Source organism: Ixodes scapularis, unplaced genomic scaffold, assembly GCF_016920785.2.
Source record: "Ixodes scapularis isolate PalLabHiFi unplaced genomic scaffold, ASM1692078v2 PGA_scaffold1__304_contigs__length_218370807, whole genome shotgun sequence".
In the NCBI taxonomy this organism is placed as follows: domain Eukaryota; kingdom Metazoa; phylum Arthropoda; class Arachnida; order Ixodida; family Ixodidae; genus Ixodes; species Ixodes scapularis.
In genome coordinates this window covers 96,720,476-96,737,005 of record NW_024609846.1, presented here as the reverse complement: position 1 = coordinate 96,737,005, position 16,530 = coordinate 96,720,476, and the positions used below count along the sequence as shown (strand labels likewise).

The 16,530-nt window shown below is 45.8% G+C and overlaps 1 pseudogene; it reads left to right on the top strand.

Annotated features, from left to right (window-relative positions):
• On the top strand, positions 1–1,962 carry LOC120840618 (annotated as a pseudogene).
• The last annotated feature ends 14,568 nt before the right edge of the window (positions 1,963–16,530 follow it).

Here is a 16,530-nt window from a genome sequence, read left to right as displayed (position 1 = left end):
GTATTGACGGTCAAAGATACAAGCAGGGCCCTGCTGCTGACTACCATTCTGGATTTTACGAATGCAACGAAATATTCGCGTTGCTACGAGGAAGCAGACCGTTTACTTCAAGCAGGCCACCTTTTCCTCTGCGGAAAAACGACATTGTCTAAGAACAAGGTGAGCATTTTTGCTTTGTGCCTCGCCACGAGCAATGTGAAGGGAGACCCCCATGAGATCAATGTGGAGCTTGTTGCAAGAGGTGACAGCTGCGAGCTCAGTGTCAAAAGGGCAGTCTGCTCGTGCGTGGCAGACCCGTCGGAATGCTGCAAGCACACAGTGGCCGCCCTTCTACATTGCAACAGGTATGCACCTACAAACAAACCTTTGTCATGCGGCGTGAGTACAAGATGGCCTTGAGGCATTCCTGATCGTTGCTCGCTAATACTTTTATGGGTGCAGGCGTGCTCGTGGACACTGTTGTGGACACAGGTGTATTCGTACGCTGACATCTCTCATTCAAGCACGATAGTCTATCGGTTCGGCTTTAAGCGTGCGCGATCAGGACTACCGCAATTTCGCGAAATGGGCGGTACCCTGAATGTCCCTCCGCTGTGATCAACCGCACCGCGCGTTAACGTGGTCGGGTTTCGCCGTTTCATCAACGCGGACTTAATTGTGACACGATGGAACTAAGAGTCAACATACGCAACAGTACATACATCAAAATTGAGAACAGGCAGGTTGCTTCATCTGTAACAAGCTTTGGTTTCGGTTTCATCTTGCAGAACTGGAATTCACCGGCTGGAAGAGCTGAGCTCCACAGATAGAGTGTACGTAAAAGAAAACTCCTGGGCAAGCACTTTATGGAGAGCCTTTACAGCTGAAGGCCTTCTGCCATGTTAAGACTCTGCCAGCTCCCCTGGAACTCGCACCTGAAGAGCAGACAGACACCCTGAAGCAGCTGATAGGGGCCTGCTTCAAGTCTGCACTTGCCAAGCACAGGTAGCTACAAACTGCTCTTCTGAAGTGTCTTTGGTTCAGCTTTCATAATAAAGTTTGTCTTCTCGCAGACTTAATTTTTAATTTTTTTTCCGCAATCACTCCATGAAATAAGGTGCTGGCACAGTATGAAAGCTGAAAGTTCTCTCGGTTCATTAAATTACCTCATGAGACATGGGAGCATTTTGTTTGAGAAATGTAATTCAACTTCGCTTATGAGCATACTACTCGAATGACTTCAGAGTATCATCTGTACAAAGACATAGGTTCACTTTTGTTTATGGATTTTTACTTTCTTTTTTAGGAGGCGGTGGCGGGCTGAACAGTCGCACAGGGGAGCCACAGACATGCTTATGTGACCCCCAGGAGTAATTGGAACTTGGCAAGGCCATTAAATAGGCAATACAGGATTGAATAAATTAGTATGTTGGATTGTGTGCATAGTTGGTGTTTTACACACAAGCGTTGTGTAGGCAAAACAAAACAGTATGAGGGCCACATACGGCAAGCATGCATTTATTAGTAGCATTTCATCCCCATATGATCTTTGTCTTGCATAGTAAATGAAAAAAAAGAAAATATGTGGTAGAATCGGTGTGCATCAGTTTGCTTTGGGCTGCAGGCATAGTATTGGATGTGTGTGTGTGCTATTCCAGTGCCCCGGAGCCCACAAGGTTGGACGAGAGGTTCTGCCAGATTGTAGAAAGCTGCGAGGACAGTGCTCTCCTGACAAGGCTTGCTGCAATCCCTGCCTCTCCTCCAGAAGGCTGTTCCACCTTCTACAACAAGGAAGTAGTTGTTTCTATAGAAACAGCTGCCACTTCAGTGCGCGACACGAAAGACAACAAGGCAGCCTGGATGATGCAAAGCCGCTGCCGGGTTACAGGCAAGTGGCGTCGGTGCGGAGCAAATCTTTATTCACACTACAAGACAGATGTTAAATGTTTCCAAGATGTCCAGAGGCTCGCCGAACTGTATTAGTGAGCATTGGAAATGTTTTGAAAATATGTGTGTCATTGGTTTTGATTTCATATTAATCAGAAGCGGTGTTTTGCATATTGATCGCCTTAGTGTGTGCCTTAAAGGTGCACTAAAGATGTTTCTGAGATTGTGGGTCCTTGGTGGTAACTCATTCGATGGGCTCTATGCTCTATGCGAAACATGAAAAGGGTGATCCTAGACTTCTTCAACAAGGAAAAACATAACAAACCTAACATTATGGGTGTGTGGAAAGAAGCGCCTTGTTCAACGCAGGACGAAGCTGAATTCCTTCGCATTGCATCGCTCACCATGGCATGGTTTGGAGAAGAGCGAGATTGACTCACTCTTAGTAAAGACGTATGTTTGCCTTCTAAAATTAATGTAAGTGTGCGGTGGCCAGCTCAATGAAAGTCCTGACTCCATGGGTGCAACTAGGGTGACCACCTTCCTTCTAGCGAAATGCGGGACACGTGGAACAAGGGGGGGGGGGAGGGGGGAGGTAGAGGGAATTTATTAACACGCACACATTGAGCCAAGGTTCTGTTAACACATTTATTATCCTGTACTGTTTATACACATACTAACTGTATTGCAGCAATTAAGCTCAAATAATTTCCACTCCCAATTATATTTCATTTAATGAGGAACGTGTTATTAAATGTGTCGAAGTTGAAAACAAATATCGACTGTATCAGCATTCATGCATCAAATGGAAATAAAAAAGTGAAAGCCCCTGTAACGCCGAATTAGAGCGCAGCTCTTGAGGAGGAGGAGGGAAGGGTACTGAGGGGAGGGTAGACCCCTCCTCCTCCTCCTTCTCCTCCCCTCATTCTTTAATATGCTCCGGGGGGGTCACCTGACCTCGGGGGGAGGGGGGTCACGTGACCTCGGGGAGGGGGGATCATGTGGGAGTCGCGGGACGAGTGGTCACTCTAGGTGCAACATTTATATCGCATTCATTCTGTCTCTTTCCAGGCCCACTTGAGTTCAGAGGAGATAGAAAGGTGCCCGGACACTCCGCTTTCTCCCTGCATAATCGCAGCAGGTATGTGCATTCAAACTATTTGGCATTTGGTTGAGTATGAACGGTATCAAAAAGCTTCCATTTATATTGGACAAGTGCTTCCTAAAGTATTAACTTCTCTAGGAAGAAGGGTGTCTACCACCGGGAAAACCGGGAATTCTCAGTGATTTTGAAGTCTGGAAGAACTCAGAAAATTTGTGCTTCTATCAGGGAAAATTAGCTGTAATTTATAAAGGAAGCGAAAGTCAAGGTAATGCTGGCTCAAATAACAGAGCAAGTCGAAAGTGGACAGTTTCCCGAACCAGCGCCGTTTGAAGCACTTCGTATGACTTGCAAGTGACCTCTTCGACCGGTTCGACAGCCGCCGCTGCGCCCGCCCGCCCGCCCGCCCGCCCGCCCGCCCGAGCTCGGGCAAAGGCATTTAAGTGATGTACTCGAAGTACTGGAGCGGAAGCAGATCATGCTTTGCAGTCGTACAAGCATGTGTGCTCTTTAGCCTCTATGCAGGCAGCACTGAAAAGTTTTGACAGAAGCGTGCATCGGCTGGACGCCCTTTGGGCAGGTGTCTGTGGCTTAAACAAGGACCTATTCACTTTTGCCAAGATGATTCTCTCTTTTTCGCACGAAAATGCGTCTGTTGAGCGGGGATTTTCCATCAACAAGGACTGTCCTGTCGAAAACCAGAAAGAACAATCTCTGGTCGCGCAGCGAATCGTCCACGATGCTGTGTCGTCGGCTGGAGGAGTCGCCAGTGTGCAGCTGACCAAGAGGATGCTTCAAATGATGCAGGGGTGAACGCGCAGTAGAAGGAAGAGCTGGAGAGGACAAGAAAAGAAAGAGCCGACGCATTGAGGAATCAACAGGAAAGGAAACGTGCCGCCGCCGCTTTGAAGGAGGTTGAGCTCAAAACACGAAGTCTTGGCTGATGCAGAGATGGAGGTGTCCTTCATTCAAACCAAAGCCGTGAAATACTGGGGAATTGTGCACGAGCTGAGAACATGGCAATATGGTTTTACCTTTTTCTATATATATTTTATGCGCTGTGAATTTACTAACCACTTTGTTCTGTTTTCTTTTAGAGCGCAGCTTAGGCGGCCATTTCCGGCTTGAGCGATGTCGCCGTCAGCGTAACCGCGAGGTCACATGACCCCCCAGAGGTCACGTGACCCCCAGAGGTCACGTGACTCCCCAAGTCACCTGACCCCCCCCCCCCCCCCGGAGGTCACGTGACCCCCCTCCCCCCCCCTCCGAAGATGAGGGGAGGAGGAGAAGGAGTAGGAGGAGGGGTCTACCCTCCCCTCAGTACCCTTCCCTCCTCAACAAGAGCTGCGCTCCAATTCGGCATTACAGGGAGTTGTAAATGGCTTTCACTTTTTTGAATCTAATGAAAGTTACTCCTTACCATTCAAAGTGTATAATATTGGTTTTTTTTTTTTTTTTAATTTTATAACATGCTTTTTAATGCCATTCTTTAGGCTTTAATACAATTATGCCTGCCTTTTATTTTTCGGGCGCTATTAAGGGCATTTTCTGGCATAAACCCAGACCGTGGAAGGAAGGAAAAAAGGAAATGTGGCAGTTAGCAAGAAAGGTCTTGCCTTGGTACAGCACATTACTGAGTGAGAATGGAACATCTAGGTAAGGCTGCCATATATACCTGTTTTATGTGCCAACTTTGAAAATATGTCAAAAGTCATTCTACCCATCACAAAATGCAAACCATTCTTTTTTCCATGAACCTTCATATCACAATGTAAGCGCCTCTTTATAGCAATTGGAAGCTCACCGAGTCATTCTTATTATTTTGCCCTACAACATGATCTAGTCGACCAGACGCAGGGATTCTTTTTCTTCTGCCAAGCAGCCCAGAATCTTGTGCACCACAGAAATGGTTCCCTCTTGCTAAGTCATCTTCAAGAAATTATTTTAAAGTTACGTAAAGTGCAATAAAGGGCTTTGAAATATTTGCCGTTCATTATAAAACACATCACTAGACATGTATTCCAGCGTAAAGTTTTCATTCTATATCAGTGGTGTTTGTTTCACAAAGTGACCAGGCCAGTACAATAAGGTAAGCTGCTCCTTTAGTTTAGGTCTATGTGCTTCAGTCACAGGATTAATGTGCCACTAATTACCTGCAAATTGCTCGCTTTTCTTGCAGCTTTCTCATCATATTGCTTATCTTCTCTGATGCGGTGTTTGCACTGCATTGGTGCATCACGGGTTATTTCAGCTTCAATCAGCAATGTGCGATAAATTTTGTTGCAAAAAAGGAAGAGTTCCAGATCAAGATTCTCCTGACTAGAACATTCAGACCACATTAAACAAGCAAGTGAAAGTACAGTTTGCAAATATATTCTTCTTAAGGAACACTATGTTTACTAGTGAAATGAAAGATGCAGTTGTCCACTCTTTAGCTTCATTTTCGCAGGCGTAATTCATAAAACACAATATTGGTGTTATTTAACGGTAAAATAAAACGGAATGGAGCGATTTTCACGAGATAGTGCCATTTTCACTGACAGTACCCGTAAAAAAATAACTGGTCTTCGAGGTTTTTATGGGAAAGGTGTGAATTTCACAAGCAAGGCCCATGACTAAGAATAATTGAGCTCTAATTTTTACGGGAACACGTTGGCAGTCGAAACTGATGGTCGAATTCCCGTAAAAACAACAGACAATTTTTTACAGTGATACTGTTACACCAAGCTTAAACAAAAATTCCGCTGAGCTCGCGAAGGTTGTTCCCGAGCTTCTAATTGCCCACTAATGAGCTCTGTTAAATTTAATCTAGCTATATTTATAGACTGCGGCCTCAGAAAGTCCACTACCTACATGGGAATGGCAAGTAAACGATATATTTTAAATAAAATTAAACCTATAAAGGTGCCCAGTCATACTTTATTGAAAGGTATAAATCTTCTTGCTATGTGCAAATATTTGCTTCAATTCTGAATGAAAAAGAAAAGAAAAACAAGCACAAATATTGAACACATTTTTTTTTTAGAGTGCTGCCTAACGTATACGCTTGCATAATAACCACAGTTAAACTTGGAAGATTTTACTACAATGCAAATACCAACAATCACGATTCCTTTTTTTTTTTTTTTCAATAAACCAGGTGCGCAAGTGCACCAGACCACTTTCAAGGTGTGTCTTTCGCCTAAGCGCGCGGCTCTGCAGCAACAAAGCAACTCGCGAGATAGCGGTGTCAGCTCCGCAGGTATTACTTCTCCGCAGTTCACCGGTGCTTAAGGAGAAGCGCACTCAAGGGGGCTAACCTGCCACGATCCAAAAGCATGAATATCACAGTTCATTTTTAAGAGATTATCAAATAGCGTATTATTTGTAACAACTATATGAAAATTTGAATATTCGTGCAAACCTACTCTTTGCACATAGTACTTAGGGATCCGAAAAAACAACAACTGTACTTTACTCATTTTCAGTGGCATAGTCAACAATGACACGTGCCAGACACTTTCACTTTTCTTTTCGAGAACAGCTTCCTCTTGGCGCAGAAATGGCACGAATTGTGCTCAAATACAGTCGTTGGAGCAGGTTCTTCATTCTGGCGAACTTTGGCACAAATGGCACAGCAGCTCTACCACTGCACCAGCCATTGCATCGGAATATATCAAGCCCTCATTCATCGTCTTCTTTTTTCGGGCTCCGGTATTGCAATGTTTATAGCATCCCTAACATAACGAGCAGAGAGCGTACGTACCACCCTCGTAGCGCTACGGCCTCCAATATCATTGGTGTGTACAGCTCTTTCTACATTAGCAAAGAACTCAGCACACCAGGAAACTCGCAGGTCATGGTCACGCACAGCTAACCCAAATTTGAAAACCTTCATGAAGCATTCGTGGCAGAGCTCACTCGGTAGTGCACACGCCTCTCAGCCCAATGACGCAGGTTCGATACCCACCGGGAGATAAACTGTTTTCGCTTTGAAGTCGGTGAACACTAGGGGGTGCTGCAAACTTTTGTCAAACCTCGATTTTGACAATGAACCTCAAGGTTCGACTGGTTCGCCGAACCTTCGAACTTACACTAGAGTTCGAAGAAGTTCGACCTTTGAACTTACACTAAAGTTCAAAGAAGTTCGACCTATGAACAGTGTTGCCCGGCTTTTACGTGCATATTTTTAATATTGGGAAACAAATTAAGTAGTTTATTTTTTCGTTTATCAAATGGTTACCAATTTTTACACCATATAAAAGCGAAAATATGTGTTTCAAATGATTTTGTTTGTTAGTAATGTGAACCAGTGATGCCAATACACCCAACAAATATTGCACTTTGCCCCCACCAGGTGATGTCAACTGTTGTTTTAAGTTTTGCGCATGCGCACAAAAGTCGAAGTTCAGTCGAACCTTTGTCGAACATCCCGTTGAAAGTTGGAAAAAGTCTAACTTGGACGAACTCGAACCTGAGCAGGTTCGCGACATCCCTAGTGAACACACTAATTCAGAGCAGTTTTGAAAGAGTTTAGGAACAAATTTGGAAAGGGGCTCGCAATCAATTTTTAAAAGGTTTTGTCAACAGTTTCGGAGAAGGTTTGGCGATAACGAGAGCTATAGACATTTCATGCTTAAAAAATCAAACATTCACGTACGTTTAATTTTTGTTTTGAATTGCGTACGCTAGTATTCCATTGGCATAGTTTTCGTGCATGTTCCAATGTACACTTTAGAGAGGCTGTGTGTGCATGTGCGCGTTAAACATGATTGCTCAGACCATTTCGATTCCTCGTCAGCACTCAAGCTTTTTGGTATGAATGCTCTTCTGTTTAACTGTTTTCTAAAATCCTTGTTCTTGTTCATAATAGAAATTACAGAAAAGGTACAGGTGAGCCACTGGACTTCCAACATCGTGGAAACCCTCAATCAAGAAAGTGGCTTTTTATTTTGCGAAGCCTCGAACCACATTTGCGAGTTGCCGTGTCTTTGTCTTTGTAGCGCTACTTGCAGCACTATGTAGCCAAAATGTATGGGACGTGCCATGAGCGGCATTTAAGGCTATTAAAGCAATGAATTATAAGTGCTGGAATTATTTTTGGGTAAACGACACGTTTGAACCTAAATAGATTTTGGATTACTTCGGACATAATGCTATCCTCTGCATTTTTTTTAAACTCGGAGCTACAAGGGCATCTGCACTTTAGTGAGACATATATCAATGAAATTTTAACGCACTTCATGCAGGCACTAACATGTCCAACTTATTTAGCGGGGCATAAAAATATTGCCCTTGCATCTCGGGAAAAAATTTTCGTGTTTTGAGTCGCTATCTGTTTTTCCTTTTTCGTTGGTAGAATAAAAGGACGCGCTCCTGGAAGAAGTGTCACGGAGGAAGCACATGGTTATTCCACGAATTTTCGAGGGGCCATTGAAAGCTGTGCTTGTTATATTGCTGGATGAGTTTGGGCTGTTGTACTTGAACTCTCTTGCGCTGTGTTCGACTTGCGCTGCGACGGAGAAGTGCTTGCTGTCAAATGGAACGATAACAAGTGCGTGTGCTTGGCAACCAACTATGACACTGTTCATCCTATGGTGAGTCGAACACAGCGCAAGAGAGTTCAAGTACAACAGCCCAAACTCATCCAGCAATATAACAAGCACATGGGTGGCGTTGATTTGCTTGATAGGTTTATTAGTGAGTACAGGCCCACTCTTCGTAGTAAGAAATGGTATTGGCCACTGCTTTCCAACCTGCTTGCGATGCTGCGAGTGGCAGCATGGAGGCTCCACGTGGACCTCCAGGACAAGCCTCAACATGATCAATTGCGATTTGTGCGACTCATTGTACAAGGCCTTTTCGGCGAAGTTGCCCCGGAACGAGAAGTACCAGGTCCATTTGGAGCCTTGCACTTCTGGAACACTAATGGAAGTGGCCATCACATGGTTTCATCCGGAAAGCAAAGACACTGCGGGCTTTGCAAGAAAAACTCCCGAATGATGTGCAAAAAGTGTGAAGTGCCTCTGCACATCCACTGCGCAGAGCAGTTTCACAAGTAGGATGAGCGGAACAATATTCATCACGTTGTGACTGATTTATCCTATGACTCAATGTATATTGTTTCTGGCCAATGTTCCCATTTGGGAACCTTATGTAAATAAAAAGCCGTCATTGCAAGACCAACAAAATTTTGCACAAAAGCGCAACATTGCACTACTTGGAAAAATGCTTAAAATTTCTATGATACATGCACTAGAAATGGTAGCGGCGTTTAAAGGGTTAAGCGTGACTGTGCCACGTATTGATGAACTGACCAAAATGAAGTGATGTGGCACCTTTGTTTTATGTTTTTCTGCTACGTAGCAATAAAAGGCTTAACCTACTAACGTCCCCTCCCCCCCTCCCTCCCTCCCTCCCCGTGGGTCAGGTGGGGACCGCCACTAGAGGGTCTGCCCTACTTAAGGGAATTCTCTGGCCACTGGGTCTCAGTACGTGGAACGACACCGTCCGGGAGACGGGGTTTCACGCTACCGATAGACCCCTTCACCCAGTGTGGCAGCTTCGTCGGTGTTCGTGGCCCTTCTTATCCTGGGCCTTCTCCTGGTGATCAACCCCCAGAGGCCATGCCTCCTAAGCAAGTGGCCTCCGTTCCACAGGACAATGTTTCGGACGATGACAGCCGAGACCCTGGCGACTTCATTCGTGCGTTACAACAGTATACTGCTCGGATGGAGCAGGTGGTTGCGACCGACAGAGAGACGGCAAACCAGCAATTTCACCGCCTCCTACAAGAAAACCAACGCATTGCTGCGAAGTCACAAGCATCCATGGCGGACGCCCTGGCAGCGGCAGTGGGAAGAGCTTTGGCCCACAATGTCACCACAGGAGCGGTGCCGGCCCAGTCCACCCCCCAGTCCCAACCACTGCCCGTCGCCGCCTTTGGCGGACTAGGGCCAAGTCGGGCCAAGAAACTTGCCAGACTCAACAGCGGGCGGCGACGCAGACTCTCTGCGTCGTCTGCGTCACCGTGGTTTATTAATATGAACATAATCTTCTTGTAATGCACCTTTGGCTTAAAAATAAATGCAGACAATGATGGAAAAAACTGAAGTAACAAAAATAAAAGAAAATGCGGTTGCATAACGACAGCGCTCTTGCTGCTGACGGATCCGGTGTGTTTTCTGCTTTCGTTTGCTGGTCAGTTGCATCCTTTTACGCTGCTCCCGAGACCTTTTTTTGCCACGGTTGGTGGGAAAACAACCACCATGCATCACCTGACTGTCCAAAGAAGGGCACAATAGTCCTTTGGTTTACAGAAACCAGGAGCATGAGGCAAGTGAGCTTGAAGTTTCGAGTCACTTTCATATGCAACCAGCCACCCGTCGGACTGCCATGTGCTGGGTACACCGATTCAACACGGAAAACACTGGAGACCAGGCTGCAAGCACTCAAAGAGAGGTCGCCACAGCAGAAAAAACGTCACACTGTGCTTACAGCGTTTGCATTCAACCCATGGCTGTCCATGCGACAAGTCGCAAGACAACTTGGTATAAGTAAAAATTTTGTGTGGAGGGTGATCTGCCAACAAATGTATTTGTTCAAGCCACAGGTCCTATTCGAGCTGCAGCCAGATGACTATGAACGGCGAAAGAAGTTCTGCGTGGACAAACTTGGGTGCATCTACAAACAGCATCCACCTTCCCTTTCTGCTTTTCATGGATGAAGCTATTTTCCATATGGACGAGCACGTCAACAAGCAGAACACCCGCCACTGGTCCGAGACAAACCCTTACTAGATCATTGAAGAGGCTGTCCAGTCACCAATGGTCATAGTATGGTGTAGAATTTGGAGGGAGGGCGATGTTGGTCCATTCTCTTTTGAGGACACGATCACCAGAGATGCCTACCTTCGCATGCTTCAACAGGACGTCTTGCAGGAGCTGGAAGCTTGCACATGCCAAGGGAGGTGTGCATCTTCCAGGAAGATAAAGCACCCCTGCACTACGCCACAGCAGTGAGGAAACTGGCCAGCAGGAATGAAAACAGCTAGTCAAACCCCACTTCAACGAATCCCGCTTCAACGAAATTTCCAGTTCAACAAATATTTTTCGGTTCTCCGTCAACAGTCCGTAGGAGTCAATGCATGAAAATTCTCACCACAGCAAACACAGTTTCTCGTGCCGTTCTGGTTGAACGAAATTTTACTGAACAATTCGAAGTTCGAAAGTAATTTTTCGTACAAAAAACAAACTTTCGAACACTTTGGTGCATTTTGGAACATAAAATACATCTACTACAAGGATTGAATCGTGTTTAAACCACCAGAAACTGCCACGAATAACCAACACCCGAGTGCAACGTTGACCATGCTTGCAGGCAGCCATTACTCAATGACGACGGCGATGAGGCTGGCCTTCCTTCGCTGTTGCACCAATGTTGGTTGCACCCTAGCTCTTGGCTTGATAATCCTCTGCTGATGATTATTCAAAGCCAAAGCTCAGTCAAATTTTTTGTTTCGTCGGTTGACCTTTTGTCAGTACAGTACGTGGGCTTTTTGGACATGGCACCGCAGAGCAAAACGTGGAAGTTTTTATCTTTAGAAGATAAAGCTCGCATCCTGGCCAAAGTTACAAGTGGACAGAATAAAGCTGTCATCGCGTAAAAGCTTGGAATTTCTCCGAGTTCTTTTTCGATGATCCTAAAGTCGAAAGATGCAATCAAAAAGGCTGTTGCATCAGGGACATCTGCCAAGCGAAAGAAACTGACACCGTCGGCGCACGAAGAGCTCGACAAGGCCATGGTTTATGGAGATGAGGGCGAAGAAGATACCCATCAGCGGAAGCGCAATGCAGCAGAAGGCCTTAAATTTTGCTGCTAGATTCAAGGCCCGCCATGACATTGTCGGCCAGACGCTTAGTGGCGAGCCGGCATTGGCAGACACAGGCAGTGCTTCCGCTTGAATTTCTGTACTCTACCTTTTCAGGTATGCCATTTTTTGGTGAATTTCACAACAACAAAATTTCTGCTACAACAAATTTTTTTCTTGTGCACCACCAATTTCATTGTAGCAGGGTTTGACAGTATTGATAAACCAATGTATAAAGGAGGGTAAGCAAAAGACTTTAAAAACTATTGCCCAATATTCAAATTGGGCGATAATATTCTATTTATTATCCAATCATCAGTATGATTTTGTTGCTGAACGGGGAACTCAAGCTTTATTAGAAACTTTTAGAGATTGCTTACAAGCAGGCTTTGATAATATTATGTATAAGTGTGCAGTGTTCCTAGGTGTGTCAAAAGCTTTCGACAACATAAATCGTGGAATACTTTGCTCCAAACTGTACAAACTCGGGTTTAGGGGCCTTTTCACTTTTAAACGGTACCTTTCAGGATGGTTTCAAGTCGTAGCTTTTCACAATCGCAAAAGTAATAGAACTTTTCTGACTACCGGGGTGCCACAAGGATCAGTTTTGTCGCCTTTATCGTTTAACTTTTATGTAAATGCCCTTCCTAATGCTATCTCTAAATTAAAATATACCAATAGGCAGAGGACACGGTTTTGATGCCATGTGATGCGGATTATCACATTGCCGTTCAAAAACTTCGAAAAGACCTTACTTCTACAATGGACTGGTTTTACTCTAACCTAATCAAAGTGAATGCTTTGAAGACAAAACTTGTTTGTTTTAGGCACCCACTCAAGCAGGTGGAACTATCAGATATGGTAACGCTGCATACTTCCACCTGTAATTATTGTAGTTGCGAATATCTTCAGTATGTGAAATCGGTACAATCTCTGAGAATTTACTTCAACAGTGACTTGTCATGGTGTACTCATACGACGTATTTATGTAAACAACTAAGAAGTGAGTCATGTTTTCTTTAAAATATTAAAATGTTCCTGCCCTTTTCTGTTAGAAAAATTATAACACAAGCCTTGGCATTGTCACAGGTGTGCCACTAGGGGGAAAGAAGAAGAAGGGAAGCAGTGGGCTCGAGGAGAAGAAGCGGTTGGGATCCTTTCGAATCGGCTGGAACGAGCTCTCGGTGATGCAAGGAGCCAGGGAACGAGGTCTTGGCGACGCATTGAGCAAGCCTCGGCTACGCTCCGAGGAACTAGACTCAGCCTGGGACATCCCTCCGCAAGTCCGACATCCGAGCGCTGAGCACCCAGCCACCAACCACGAGCAAGTGTTCGCGAGTGACTCGACCGGGGACTTACCACCGAGGCTGGGACTTACTTATTGACGGTATACGAAGACATTATTTTTTATATCTAGGACAGAGATGTTAAGCGTCATAAGGGTTGCCTGGCACTACTTCTAGTTATTCTTTTTCTTTCCTTTTTTCTTCTGTTGTAAATATACATTCCTTTATTCGCATCCTCCACTGGCCTTCTTGTCTCTACTGCCTCCGCTCACCTCCCCGGCGTGACAGGCATATAGTTATCTACGCTACGAGATAACCATTTGTTTAGATTGCTCCCTTTGTTTGGCACGCTAGAGCAAATTTTTTGTTAGTGTCGCATTTGATAGGCCAGGGCCGCTTGCTCGAACGAGTTGAGACACAACTTGACACAGTCTCAGCGAAGACCGAACGTGAGCGACTTGCTCGAAACGGAACTTAGTCTGGACTTGAGACCAAAACTGAGTCTCTGACTCAGTTCTAGCCTCGGATCGTGAGACAGTCACGGAGGAGGCTCACTGGCGGTCTCAGAGTAAACAAAATGCCAGACGTGGCTACGAAAAGTCGAGTTCAAGCCATCTTTGCCGTGTGGATGCTGTCACGGGGCCGGATATTCCGCGGCCGCTTTCACCCCTTCAACATTTTCGACGAAGAGGGCCTCCAACGTCGTTTTCGGCTTGGCCACGATGGCATCATGTACATCGTTGACGTCTTGGACAGCGACCTCATGCGCCCAACGAGACGCAACCACACAACCCCCGTCGTGATTCAAGTGCTCCTAGTGCAGAAATTCTTCGCTACCGGCACCTTCTTGATCACGGCGGAGGACTTCCTGCATCTACACGAATCCACAGCGTTATGGTGCGTGCGACGAGAGGCCCTGGCTCTCGCCAAGCAAGTGCCGCACTTCATACAGTGAGAAAAAGAAAAGCCCTAACATTAGCGTTTCTTTTTGCCAGTGGGCCAGCCAGCTGCAATGCAATTATGGATTTTGGGGAACAGAGACTTCTTCAAATTGTTTCGTGAGAGAAAAGACTTGTTCAACTTGTTTTCGTTAGAGAAAACCTTTTTTTTACCAACATGCGGCGCCATTATTTCGCCCTTGATATATGTGCTCAAAGCGATGTCTGGTTATTACGACGGTCAATAATCTTAAAGCTTCTTGTGGTGGGCGCGGTTCTCGGCGGTACTTTGTATTGTGGCGTGTTTCTCATTACAAAAAATGTGTTTCACAACATGTTAGTTGGAGTAGCTGGTGGATACTGAAGAATGTTTCGGAAAGGAGCGGGCATTTCAAAACAGAAGCGAATAATATGTACTGCATGACAAGCTTCATGCGCACGGTCCAACTACGTCATAATCGAACATGTGCTAGATTCAATCAATGCTATAACTTATTCGGTTGCAAGTGACAGTGCAAACCACATTTTCTACTTCAGGTGGGCAACAGCAGCGGAAGTTCCCGAACTGCAGCGGCAGTTCTACGCCATGGACGGCTTACCGGGCGTTGTAGGAGCCATCGACGACACCCATATTCGGATCCAAGGGCCACCGCTGCATGAGGAAGTGTTTGTGAACCAACACTTCTACCATTCCATCAACGTGCAGCTGGTGCTCGACGCGCTCAGGGATCCTCAACGTGATTGCCAAGTGGCCCGGAAGCATCCACGACTCGTACATGCTGTCGCAGAGCAGTGTCGGAGAGAACTTCACAACGGGCGCGTACGGCGGCCTCCTCGTCGGCGACAGCGGCTACCCGTGCACGCCTTGGTTGATGGGGCCTTTCCGATCGCCGACCACGCCGGCCGAGTGTGCGTACAACCAGACGCATGCAACGACTCGGTCCGTGGTCGAAAGGTAGGCCCTAGAGCTAGCTGCTTTCAGAGAAGACTAAGGCTATACGCACGACGTCGTGCACCTCGACCAGAGAAGGGTAAACGCACAACGCGAAATGTTTTGGTTCTCGTATAACACAACTGTCACGAGATTTTCAAAGTGACGATCGTGGCATTGCAGATAAGGGCTACAGAGCCAAAGCACGCCGTTTCACTGCACAGCTAAATATAGTTCAACTAAAATAATTAGTTGGATATACTTTCACCACCAAGTTAAAATTGTTCTTTTTATCTTTCATTCCACAATGTTACTAACACATTAGTCAGGGTGGGCCAGACTTGTAGTATTCCTTTTGAGCGCCTTCGGGGTTTCTTGTTTTAAATTTGCCGTAGGTTTTTTAGTTCCCTGCAGAACAAACATGGCGTCTTTCTCACGTGCATTGGGCAGGGGTGGAGATTAAGCCACGACTTTTGAGCCCAGAATCTCGGGGTTCTGCCAGCATGCCCTTTCGCTATATATTTTCCGAGCTGTGGTGCACCACTGAATCCCCCTAGGGCTGCAACATCACTACAGATCGATGGTCAATGTAATTTACAGGTGATGTACAGCAGGTGCCTTTTTTCTACTTTTTTCACGACTTCATTAGGTATTCAATTAGATTACTAGTGTTCCGTATTAGCACACCCCTACATTACTACAAAGTGACGTGCACAAATCAACCTACACAAGACCTAGGAATTAAAGTCTTCCACTAATTTTGTGCTGCAATTTGCGATGCAGCACAATTGTGATAAAGCTTACCAGTTTTTTGTTTTTTTACGTTTTTTGGGGGAAAATGATGGCTGATTACCTCTAAACATCACTTCCTTGTAGGGCTAAACATTGCGTCCTCGTGGGCTGTATTGCAGGTCAGAAGAACTCAACATTACCGGGGAGGCCGCAGATCCTGTTGCGGAGCCGAAGTTTATAGTGACACTATCCAGACTGCTGCAGCTACTCGCAGTCTGCTCTCAGTGCCTTTCTCCAACCACAGCCAAGATAAGTCGACAGGGTCCCCTTCTTCGGGCTGTGGTCACTTGTGCCCAAGGTCACAAGTTCATTTGGGAGAGCCAGCCCAGATTGAGGAGCAGTCCACTGCTGACCCTCCTGCTCTGTGGGGCCATCACTTTCTCGGGCGCAAGTCCAACGTGTGTTTTGCGCCTCCTGAGCTTGATTGGAATCGCCGCAGTTCAAAAGTCACAATACTTCAAGATTCAAAGCACCTTCCTGTTCCCTGCAGCATTGAAAGTAAGAACTGTGCTATAGTGCTCCAATTGTTACCTGGTAGTGACACATTAACATGAATACTCCATATTCTGCAGGTCTGGAAAGCAGAGCAGGCGCAGCTTGTCCAGGGGCTACAGGGCAAGACGTTGTGCCTGGCTAGGGTTGGACGGGAAGACTCCTCTGGCTATTCCACGAAGTATGGAACATACAGCCTGATGGAAATGAATGTCAAGCGCATAATCCATTTTGAGCTGGTCCAGGTAGGGCATAGGTGTTTTTTTAATCTTTCA